The sequence below is a fragment of the Aotus nancymaae genome, unplaced genomic scaffold (assembly GCF_030222135.1).
Source record: "Aotus nancymaae isolate 86718 unplaced genomic scaffold, 86718_ANA_hifiasm-v0.15.2.pri h1tg000108l, whole genome shotgun sequence".
NCBI classification, from domain to species: Eukaryota; Metazoa; Chordata; class Mammalia; order Primates; family Aotidae; genus Aotus; species Aotus nancymaae.
The window spans coordinates 32,898,540-32,909,688 of NW_026988523.1; the positions used below are offsets into that span (position 1 = coordinate 32,898,540).

The window sequence follows — 11,149 nt, forward strand, 5'->3', positions numbered from 1 at the left end:
TTAAATAAAGTACAGTAATACAATGACACAGAACTCAGTCACAGAAAAGAATGAAGAGGCTCTTTATACACGATAGAGAATGATCTCCATGATATGTTACTGAGTGAAATAAACAAAATGTAGAATTTTTTTTTGACAGTTAAAAAAAGTGAGTAAAAGGGAGAATAAAATCATGTGTTTATATATGTTTAAATATTTATTTACATATGCAAAAATGTCTAAAATATCTCTGGAAAAATACAAAGGAAACATATAACGTGACTGTCTCTAAGGAGAGAAAGTGGGTGGCTAGGGCACAGGAATGGAACTGCAGGCTTTCGTGATATTCTTTGGTACTTTTTAAGTTTGGAACCATGAGAGGGTACAAGTATCTTATAAAGGAGGGGGTCTTTGTCCCCCCTGACAGTGGCACCCCTCTTACCTGGACAGGTGAGACTGCTTTTTACTGGCTGACCTTTGGATCAGAGAGAGAAGGACATCAAGTAGGAAGAGAGCGCGGGGCCCAGGAGAGAGCGATGCAGGACAGGAGGAAGAAAGAGAAAGAAAAACAAAACACGACATAAACCAGACAAGACACACTAGAGATGGTTGGTTCTAAAGAAAAACCACAACAGAGCCAAGAGTGACCCAGGGGAGGCACCTGGCCACAACACAGTCATGACCTTACTAACAGGCAAATTTGCCCACGTCATTTTGCCACTTAAAACCTTTTAGAACCTCCCCACTGAAGTCGGGGAACAGTCATCTGTCTTCAGCTAGGCCATTTGCCACAGCATCTAACAGGAAGGATAATGCCTGATGCCCGTGGAAGCACCGTTTGATGTTTTCCACAGCTGCCGATATCTATCCTTCCCGCAGCTCAAATACCCAACTGAAAATGCTGTACAGGCAAAGCTGGATGGTCTGTGAAAGCAGAGAGGGTCTTGCTGGGCATCCCCAGTGCCTGACACAGTAGGGGCTCACTCCTAATCTTGGTCCCTGCGCTTGACTGTCCTCCCCAAGGATCCTTCCCACTGGAAAATTCAGAACCTGGGATCAGTTTGAGGAAATTTTTTCTCTCTCTTAACCCAAAACTGAATTATTACCATTATGTATATTTGATTTTGACATTTACTATAAGCTTTGACATTTATCTAGTGTATGACTCTTCTGGCCTTTAATTTTGAAATCACAAAAACATCCTGTAAACCCACCATCCTTAGAGATCTCTAGCAGACGGGATTTGTTTGCATCTATGTCAGAGGTAAGCAGAAATGGGCTAAGCAAGGTTTCCCAGATGGGGAGCTTACATTAATCTTACAAAACAACCAGTCTGCTCCAAGGTATTCACAATCCACTGAAGCAATTTCCAGCAGAGTAGAGCCACTAACAAGTTTTGAAATAGACAGTGAACAAGAGCTCTGAAGAGTCAGTTGAGATCATAGATGTCAACAAGACAGTGACTATGGAAACGGAATGCCAGCACTGGCATCATTCTGGGAAGTTACATCATTCCAGGAAGTTGCAGATCCTCAGGCCCCAACCTCAGCTCAAACACACAGAGTCAGAACATTTGGGATGGGGCCCACAGACCTCTATTTTAACAAGTTCTCCAGCTGATTCTAAAGGATTCTAAAGGTTGAGCACCTCTAGATAACACATTCCTACCTTGAAAAAAATTAAAGTCCTACTGACAGGACCAGGAGCTACATTTGTTTTTCCTTTCTGATGAAACTTCATGACAGAACTGACTAGCCTGTGTCCATCACCATTTCCTCACCTCCTGTTCTCACTTGGATCCGCTGCAAACTGGCTCCTGCCCTTGCTCCTGCCCAGATATCACTCACCGAGGTCATGCACATCCTCCTAGTTACTAACAGGAGGGGGCGCTGTGTGAGAAGAAGCAAGCCTGCCGGGGAGGTGCTCCAGGGTCCCCCGGCAGTGAGTGCACTGTGGGCCCCCAGGGCAGATCAGGGGCCCAGGAGTAGTCTGATTTCACCCTGGCGGGACGACGACTGTTCCAGTGGTGAGTGGCTACTGACCCCAAGGAGTGGCCTCTTGTGCCTTTGGGGCCACAGGACCCTCGGGCACATCCTCCCTACCAGGGCACAGGAGCTTAGGACTCCAGGGCAATTATCTTTGAGAGCCCCTTGCTGCCAGCTGCCTTTTCTGGAGATGTGGAAGACACAGTGGGGTGTAGGGGCTGGGAGACAGAGGCAGGGGCTAACTGGAGGCCGGGGATGGGCTAGACCCCTGGTGACCCCCTTCCTGCCTCCTTATCCCATAGAGTGTGCCCCAGGAATGTGGGGGCCACAGTGTGACAAGCCCTGCATCTGCGGCAACAGCTCCTGTGATCCCAAGAGTGGGGTATGTGCTTGCCTTTCTGGTCTGCAGCCCCCAAACTGCCTTCGGCCCTGTACCCCTGGGTACTATGGCCCTGCCAGCCAGTTCTGCCACCAGTGTCACGGGGCACCCTGCAATCCCCAGACTGGAGCCTGCTTCTGCCCCGCAGAGAGAACTGGGCCCAGTTCTCAATACAATCCTGGGCAACAAAGCAAAACCCCATCTCCATAAAGAAAACAAAAATTAGCCAGATGTGGTAGTGTGCACCTGTGGTTCCAGCTACTCAGGAGGCTGAAATGGAGGATCAGTTGAGCTCAGGAAGCAGAGGTTGCAGTAAGCCGAGATTACACCACTGCACTCCAGCCTGGGTGACAGAGGGAAACCCTATCTCAAAAAAAAAAAAAAAGAAAGAAAGAAAAAAAAAAAAAAAGAGAAGCCAGACAGGCAAGTAGGCAGGAAGAAACTATAATTTACTGAGTGCTTATACTGTGTAGGCATTACACTAAGTACTGTACATTTATTATCTAATTTACTCTTCCCAACCACTCTATAATGTAGGCAATGTCTGTGATTAAGAGTCCAGGAAACAGAAGCACAAGGGGTTAAGTGTAGAGCTGGGACTTGAACTGGATTGGCCTGGCTGCAGAGTACAACATCTCAATCACTGTGGCTCTGCCACTCCTTCACCCAGAGTTTCTTCTGCAGCCCCTTCCCCAGGTCCTCTTCCTCCCTCTACCCAAGCTGGTGGAGCTAACATTGGTCCTCTAAGCTTTTCTCTCTTGCTTGCTTCCCTCTGTCTCCTTTCTCTTTCTTCTTCCTTACACCATCACCACCCCTCAGATTATTTCTTTACTTATTTATTTATTTTATAAATAGAGATGGGGTTTCTCCATGTTGGTCAGGCTGGTCTCGAACTCCCGACCTCAGGTGATCCGCCCACCTCGGCCTCCCAAAGTGCTGGGATTACAGGCATAAGCCACCACACTTGGCCTATTTATTTATTTTAATAGAGATGGTTTTTGCTATGTTGCGCAGGCTGGTCTCAAATTCCTGGGCTCAAGAGATCCTCCCGCCCCAGCTCCCCCCAGTCCTCCCCCCACCAGCAATAGCTAAGACTACAGGCACTCACCACCACACCTGGACACACCCTTCAGTTTAGACAGCTCCTAAAAAGGGTTTGAATCTGCACTCCACCAGCCTCCGCCCTTCCAGCCCCAGGCTCTACCAGTGAGCTCACTGCTTCCCCATACCCCAACTCCATACCATCATCAAGCCCCAATGTGGGTATCATCTCTGCCTTGCTCTACAGAAACCCAGACCCAGCCAAGCAGCCACTGAGCACACACCAGGTGCTGCTGGGTTTTCCTTGAAAGCTCACCTGGCCAACCCGTTCTCTCTGTCCCTGTAGCTACTGCCTCATGCCAGCCTGTCCTGAGACAGCAACCTCCTGGCTAGCCTCTCCTTGGACCGCAGTCTCTCCCTTCTTCATCCATTGTGATTATAGCTCTTTGTTCTGTCACTCACTTGCTCAAAAACCTTTTAGGTCTCTCCACAGATCACCACATCATTTAAACTCTTCAGCATGGCTCTCGAGGATAAAACTCTCTAATTCATCCTCTGTTCATGTACTTGACAATTATTAAGCACTGACAGACTAGATAGACCCTGCAGAGAGATAGGTGAATAAAACAGACATATTCCCTGCCCTGGTGGAGCAGGGAATTATATAATCAACTGGGGGAAGAAAGGGGAAGAATATATAATTACAAGTAGTAGTAAGTGCTATGAATACAAATAGGTGTGATGATGGAGCACCATAGGGATGCCAGGCACGCGCCTGGGTACAGTCAGGAAATGGGCTTGCTAAAGAGGAGAGCTTTCATCTGAGACTGAAGGATGAGGAGTTGCCCACACAGGGACCAGAGCCCAGGGATGGTAAAGAGTTTGGTATAAGGAAGCAAAAGAAGGCCAGTGTGGATGGAGCATGGGTGAAAGAGAGAGAGAATGGCACAGGGTGGAATTGGAGAGGTGAGCAGAGGTCAAATCATGCAGAGCCTTGTAGTCTATGTAAGAAACTTAGGGTTTTTCTCTAACTCCAACAAGAGGCCAGTGGAATGTCATTCCATTCAAATGACGGAATGACATTATCTGATTTTAAAGATGCTCTAGGGAACGCTCAACGCTCAACGAAGGATGGCACATTAGAGGTATTCTTTCTTCACCTTTGGGACATCACTAGGAATAATCACACAGAACAAGATAGAGAAAGGGGGAAAAGCCATGTTTACTGAAACTGATACAACCCCAGGCTACAAATCACAAAAGGCATCTGCTGAATGTATTTCTGAACGGAGCTAAGCAAGGACATTCAATGAGAGCAGAACATGCCACCCAAGCCCTTGGTGGAGCGCCCGGTGAAAGGAGCCTACCTGTCTGAGGTTGAGAAGAGGCTGATGGATTGATTCTGACACCCCAGGGCAGCAGGAAGGGGAGCTTAAGAAGAAAGCATGTGGGTGTGACATTCCTATTGCCTCATCAGGGACACCACCAGAGGTGAGCTGGGATGAAGCAGGAGAGGAGACAGAGAGTGACAGACCACATTCCACCAAGCTCTGTTGTGATTCAGCCTGGGGAAGCTTACTGGGAAAAAAAAAAAGAAAAGAAAAGTTTTGCTTTGAAGCAACCCTATCTGCCAAAAACCAAAAATGAAGAGATGTGTTCCCCACCCCCCACCGCCAGGTGCCACGAAGGCCCACTACACCTCCACTCCACGCCACCCTTCAATAGATAACTAGCCCCATTCAAAGTAAATAATAATCAGAAAGAAATTAACTTGGGAACTTTCTTTTTATTTTGTATTTATTTATTCATTTATTGTTTTTTTTTTTTTCTTTGAGATGGAGTCTTGCTCTGTCATCCAGGCTGTGGTGCAGTGGCATGATCTCGGCTCACTGCAACCTCCGCCTTTCAGGTTCAAGCGATTCTCTTGCCTCAGCTTCCTGAGGGGATTACAGGCACCCACCACCACACTCAGCTAATTTTTTGTATTTTTTTAGTAGAGACTGGGTTTCACCGGTTAGCCAGACGGTCTCGATCTCCTGACCTTGCGATCCACCCGCCTCAGCCTCCCAAAGTGCTAGGATTACAGGAGTGGGCCACCGCACCTGGCTGGAACTTTCCTTTTAAATGCTCTTTTTAAAATGAGATAAATGGGGCGAGTGCAGTGGGAGGCCAAGGCGGGTGGATGGCTGGAGCCCAGGAGGTCAAGGATGCAGGGAGCCATGATCGCACCACTGCACTCCAGCCTGGGCCACAGAGCAAAACCCTATCTTCGAAAAAATAAGAGAGAGAAAGCCAGGCACGGTGCCTCAGGCCTGTAATCCCAGCACTTTGGGAGGCTGAGGGGGGCGTATCACAAGGTCAGGAGTTTAAGACCAGCCCGGCCAACATACTCAAACCCCGTCTCTACTAAAAACACAAAAATTAGCCAGGCATGGTGGCACACATCTATAGTCCCAGCCACTTGGGAGGCTGAGGCAGAAGAATAGCTTGAACCCGGGAGGCAGAGGTTGCAGTGAGCCAAGATCACACCACTGCACTCCAGCCTGGGCAACAGAGTGAGACTCCATCTCAAAAAAATAAAAATAAAAAAATAAGAGAGAGATAAATGAAGAAAAGAAACATAAGCAGCAAAAAATGAGGTATAATCATCAATATACCCAAATAAACTTGGGAAGAATTCTGACGAATACTTCTCCATAATATAAAGGGGAAAAAACTCATATAGCATGACCTCTTCTTTAAAAAATAATTTTTTAAATAAACTCCTAGCCTTGAGTAATCCTCCCTCCTCAGCCTCCAAAAGTACTGCGATTATAGGCATGAGTCACCACACCCAGCCTTCAAAACAATTTTTAAAATGAGATACAAAGTTTCAGAGAAAAGATTATATAGCAAAAGAAAGTGAAGAAGGAAAAATTAGCAGATTTTAAAAAATAAATAGAAGGGGAAAAGTAAAACATTTCAAAGTTGAAGGCCATGTCTTTTTTCTTTTTGCTATTTCCTGGCTTCTAAAACTGAGAAGGCCTTTTTTTTTTTTTTTTTTTGAGACAAGAGTCTCGCTCTGTCACCCAGGCTGGAATGCAGTGGCATGATCTCGGCTCACTGCAACCTCCACCTCCCCGGTTCAAGCAATTCTTCTGCCTCAGCCTCCCATATAGCTGGGATTACAGGCACACATTACCACGCCTGCCTAATTTTTGTATTTTTAGTAGAATTGGGGTTGTACCATGTTGGCCAGGCTGGTCTCGAATTCCTGACCTCAGGTGATCCACCTGCCTCAGTTTCCCAAAGTGCTAGGGTTACAGGCATGAGCCACCGCACCCAGCCAAGAGGGTCGTATTTTATTCAAAAAAAAATTTTTAAGACGGAGTCTCATTCTGATGCCAGGCTGGAATGCAGTGGCACGATCTTGGCTCACTGTAACCTCCACCTCCCAGATTCAAGCGATCCTCCTGCCTCAGCCTCCCTAGTAGCTGGGATTACAGGTATGTGCCACCATGCCCAGCTAATTTTTGTATTTTTAGTAGAGACAGGGTTTCTCCATGTTGGCCAGAATGGTCTTGATCTCTTGACTTCGTGATCCACCTGCCTCAGCCTCCCAGAGTGCTGGGATTACAGGCGTGAGCCATCGCACCCAGCCAGAAGGCCATATTTTAAAATAGAATAAATGCAATGGAAAAAAATCAAGACTGTAATGGATACATTTCTGAAAATCATAAAAATGTAATGGAAGAACACAACAATGAAAATACTATTATAGAAAGAATGAGGCTGGGCTCAGTGGTTCATGCCTGTAATCACAGTACTTTTGGAGGTCAAGGTGGCCAGATCACCTGAGGTGGAGAGTTTGAGACCAGCCTGACCAACATAGAGAAACCCTGTCTCTACTAAAAATACAAAATTAGCTGGGCATGGTGGTGAAAGCCTGTAATCCCAGCTACTCGGGAGGCTGAGGCAGAAGAATTGCTTAAACCTGGGAGGCGGAGGTTGCAGTGAGCAGAGATTGTGCCGTTGCACTCCAGCCCGGGAAATAAGAGTGAAGCTCCATCTCAAAAAAAAAAAAAGAGAAATGTGGAAAACAGAAAAATCTAAATGATTCATAATTGGTATTTCTGATGAAGAGAACAAAGCATAAAATAATGAATAAAATAAATACTTTAAAACATAAATTAAATTAGATAAATACTTGACTCCAGATCTAATGAACACACCATTTTTTTATTTTTTCACTTTTTTGATATGGTCTCACTCTGTTGCCCAGGCTGAAATACAGTGGCACAATCATGGTTCGCTGCAGTCTTGACCTTCCTGAGCGCAGGTGATCCTCTCACCTCACCGTCACAAGTAGCTGGGACTACAGGTATGTGCTACCACAGCTGGCTAATTTTTGTATTTTTTTTGTAGAGACAGGGTTTCACCTTGTTGCCCAGGCTGTTTTTGAAGTCCAGGCTCAAGTGCTCCACCCACCTGGGCCTCCCAAAGTGCTGGGATTACAGGTGTGAGCCACTGTAATCAAGATCTAAGAAAAGAAAATGATTCGCCGGGCGCCTGTAATCCTAGCACTTTGGGAGTCTGAGATGGGTGGATCACCTGAGGTCAGGAGTTCAACACCAGCCTGACCATCATGGTGAAACCCCATCTTTAAAAAAAAAGAAAGAAAGAAAATGATCCAAGCCCGGCATGGTGGCTCACGCCTGTAATCCCAGCACTTTGGGAGGCTGAGGCGGGTGGATCACCAGAGGTGATGACTTCGAAACCAACCTGGCCAACATAGTGAAACCCTGTCCCTACTAAAAATACAAAAAATTAGCTGAGTGTGGTGGTGGGCACCTGTAATCCCAGCTACTAGAGAGGCTGAGGCAGGAGAATCACTTGAACCCGGGAGGCGGAGGTTGCAGTGAGCCAAGATCATGCCATTGCACTCCAGACTGGGCAGCAAGAGCAAAACTGCCCCCTCACCAAAAAGAAAAAGAAGAATAAAGAAAATGATCCAGACTTATCAAAGCCAAGACATATTCTGATGAAGTTACTGTGTTAAGGAAAAATAGCTAGACTTCCATTTCTATGTGTTTTTTTTGTTTGTTTGTTTGTTTACATTTTCAACAGGAGCTTCTGTGATAGAATCTATCTGGTTAAGACATGACAGTGAGCCGGGCGTGGTGGTGTGTGCCAGCTACTCTCGAGAGGCTGAAGTGGGAGGATCACTTGAGCCCAGGAGTTCTGAGCTATAGTGTGCTATGCCAGTCAGGTGTCCACACTAAGTTCAGCATCAATATGGTGACCTGCCGGGAGCAGGGGACCACCAGGTTACCTAAGGAGGGATAAACCAGCCCAGGTCGGAAATGGAGCAGGTCAGAACTCCCGTGCTGATCAGTAGTGGGATCGCACCTATGAATAGCCACTGCACTCCAGCCTGGGCAACATAGTGAGACCCCGTCTCCAAAAAAAAAAAAAAAGACAATGATACTTTTTTTATTTCATAGCTAAGTTCACATTAAAGTAAAGAAAGCCCTTCTAGGCCCAAAGCAAAGGTGAAACTAAAAATCAATTAAGCATGAGTGAATGCTACAGCTGCTCTTGGGAAGGGATGGTTTCTAATCTCAGAAAACAAGGGGTTTCAGTTTTTAAGGACCAATCATGAAGAGATGGGTCCTTATATCTGCAAATATCTGGGAATCTGAAAGCCACGTTACATGAAGCAAGGATCCCCCATGGACTACTTCCTTGGTAAAAGAATGAACTGAAAGAAAAAGTTCTCATGAGCAAAATGAGATTTTGACGAAGCTTGGATGTCTTTGCCTGGGCTCTGGATGGAGAAAGTTTTCTTAGAGAAATTTTAACCTTGGGCCTGTCTTCATGCAGATTTGAGATTTTAGTTTACATGGCTGGCATGGTTCAGAAAACCCAAGCCAAGAAATCCACATAAAAAGTAATGCTAAACTGGTTTTAGCCTTGGGGCGCTTGGGAAAAGCAAAAGCTAAATTGCTTCGAAGACTCACACTCTTAAACCAGATGGACAAGGATTCCCCCAGCTAAAGCTGAGGTTGACATTTTTTTAATTAGATAAAATATGCAGCTTTGCAGGGGAAAAAAATTATATATATGTAAATTATATAAGTAAAACTGACCAACATTGACTAAGAAAGAGAACATCTGAAGACCTATAATCATTAAAGAAATTGATTAGATCGTCGGCAAAACCTGAGTCCCATCCTCTCGCTCTCCTCCCCTGGCAGCATGAGCTTCACCACCGGCTCCACCTTCTCCACAAACTACCGGTCCGTGGGCTCCGTCCAGGTGCCCAGCTACGGTGCCCAGCCGGTCAGCAGCGTGACCAGTGTCTATGCAGACGCCGGGGGCTCTGGTTCCCGCATCTCGGTGTCCCGCTCCACCAGCTTCCGGATCGGCATGGGGGCCGGGGGCCTGGCCTCGGGGATGGCCAGAGGTCTGGCAGGAACGGGAGGCATCCAGAACAAGAAGGAGACCATGCAACCTGGCCTCCTACCTGGACAGAGTGAGGAGCCTGGAGACCGAGAACAGAAAGCTGGAGAGCAAAATCCAGCAGAACCTGGAGAAGAAGGGACCCCAGGTCAGAGACTGGAGCCATTACTTCAAGACCATGGACGACCTGAGGGCTCAGATCTTTGCAAATACTGTGGACAACGCCTGCATCGTTTTGCAGATCCACAATGCCTGTCTTGCTGTTGATGACTTTAGAGTCAAGTATGAGACAGAGCTGGCCATGCGCCAGTCTGTGGAGAGCCACATCCATGGGCTTCACAAGGTCCTCGATGACACCAATGTCACTGGGCTGCAGCTGGAGACAGAGATTGAGGCTGTCAAGGAGGAGCTGCTCTTCATGAAGAAGAACCATGAAAGGAAGTAAAAGGCCTACAAGCCCAGATTGCCAGCTCTGGGTTGACCATGGAGGTAGATGCCCCCAAATCTCAGGACCTCGCCAAGATCATGGCAGACATCCAGGCTCAATATGACAAGCTGGCTCGGAAGAACTGAGAGGAGCTGGACAAGTACTGGTCTCAGCAGATTGAGGACAGCACCACAGTGGTCACCACACAGTCTGCCGAGGTTGAAGCTGCTGAGACGACACTCACAGAGCTGAGACACATGGTCCAGTCCTTGGAGACTGACCTAGACTCCATGAGAAATACGAAGATCAGCTTGGAGAACAGCCTGAGGGAGGTGGAGGCCCGCTGTGCTCTGCAGATGGAGCAGCTCAACGGGATCCTGCTGCACTTGGAGTCAGAGCTGGCACAGACCCAGGCAGAGGGACAGCGCCAGGCCCAGGAGTACGAGGCCCTGCTGAACATCAAGGTCAAGCTGGAGGCTGAGATCGCCACCTACCGCCGCCTGCTGGAAGATGGCGAGGACTTCAGTCTTGGTGATGCCCTGGACAGCAGCAACTGCATGCAAACCGTCCAAAAGACCACCACCTGCTGGATAGTGGATGGCAAAGTGGTGTCTGATACCAAGGACACCAAAGTTCTGAGACATTAGGCCAGCAGAAGCGGGGGACTCTTTGGGGAGGAGGAGACCAATAAAAAGTTCAGAGGTCAAAAAAAAAAGTTGATTAGTAGTAAAATCTACCTAACAAAGATAAAATTGATGGTTTTCATAGACGAGTTTACCCAATAATCAGTTTTAAAAAAAGAATCTCATACAAACTAAAATTTCCAGAAAATAGAAAAAGGAAATACTGCCCAAATAACTTTATGTGGCAGGTATAAAATAACCCTTATGGCAGAGA

At 46.9% G+C, this 11,149-nt stretch overlaps 1 pseudogene; it reads left to right on the forward strand.

Moving 5' to 3' along the window:
* The first annotated feature begins 9,621 nt into the window (after positions 1-9,621).
* Positions 9,622-10,899, forward strand: LOC105733643 (keratin, type I cytoskeletal 18-like; annotated as a pseudogene).
* Positions 10,900-11,149: the final 250 nt, after the last annotated feature.